Raw genomic sequence first — 1340 nt, 5'->3', positions numbered from 1 at the left:
CATTTAAAAAAATATATCAAAATTTAAAGATTTCATACAAAAATCAATAATACATTTTTAGACACATTGGCCTACTGTTAAGCACCCAACCATCTCACTAAAATTTAAATATTTCTTGGTACATAGTACCTAGGGAATTTAATTATTTCTTTTTTATTTGGGCATTGATGTCGGAAACCTAAAAAAAAATCATTTATTTCACAATGTCTTTCAATCGCCTATGGGGAACTTTGTAAGAATTAAAAAAAAAATGGAGGAATTGAAATAAAAAATATTAATTATAGTCAATCAACAACTATTATACATCTTAACATATTTTGATCCTTTCCTACCACCACTAAATCAGTATTTTCAATTTGCAGTTTTTAATGTATCAAACTTAAGCGTTTCACAGCCTTTTAAATTTAAAAAACATATTTCCGGCTATTTGTCTATTTATATATCTGTGCCACAATTATCTCCAGAACATCAGATTGTGTTTCTTTTTATTCCATTTTGAATAATTCGATGCGTGTACCAAAACAGAAACGCTGCTTGAAATATCATCTGTGCAGTAATAGAAAGATTTTAGTGAGGCTTTTCCCTTAAAGTCATTTAATTTATCATATATAGAATAAATCGTCAAGCTAGAGAAGGAAGGAATGAAAATTATATTTGCACATAACTAACAATAAGTAAATATTTTATAGTAACTAATTTTTTAACTTTATTTATTTGAAATTTATTAATACAAACGAAAATAAAATCACTTAAATCGAATCAGTACTAGTTCAGATTCGACGAATTGATCTATGTGCTCAAGTTTTTAACATTATTTTGGGAATAGAAACCAGCTGATTTTTTTCACGTTTTCACATATTTCTAAATTTAAACATCGACCGGAGCTTTCAAAATGGTCGAAGATGATTATATCGTCTACGAAGCTAAAGTAATAAAACGACAACAAAAAAAAGTTTGAGTAATATACATATAGGCCAATAATAAGAAGCAAAGATACCGCAATTTTTTTTTGTATTGTGTTAAAGTGTATTTGGAGCTACGGTATCTATGAACAAATATATTGCTTTATAATTTAAAAAAAAAAAACAATATATTTAATGTATATAGACAAAAAAATTAAAATTCTCTACTCAATTTCAATAGCGTGCTTTTATTACCTGAAATCAATAAAATTATTATTATTATAATTTTGAATATAAATTTTGATTTCATGAATTCCTGTAATTTTGTTGAGATTACTTTACTGTGAAAGATTTCACTATCACATAGATACAATAATATTTAAAATAGGCGAGTTAACAAGAAGTTTTGAGACTGAAGCACACTACTATCACGTACTC

Source organism: Halyomorpha halys, unplaced genomic scaffold, assembly GCF_000696795.3.
Source record: "Halyomorpha halys isolate HHAL.00 unplaced genomic scaffold, Hhal_1.1 Scaffold5122.1, whole genome shotgun sequence".
NCBI classification, from domain to species: domain Eukaryota; kingdom Metazoa; phylum Arthropoda; class Insecta; order Hemiptera; family Pentatomidae; genus Halyomorpha; species Halyomorpha halys.
Note: the sequence above shows the minus strand (reverse complement) of the source record.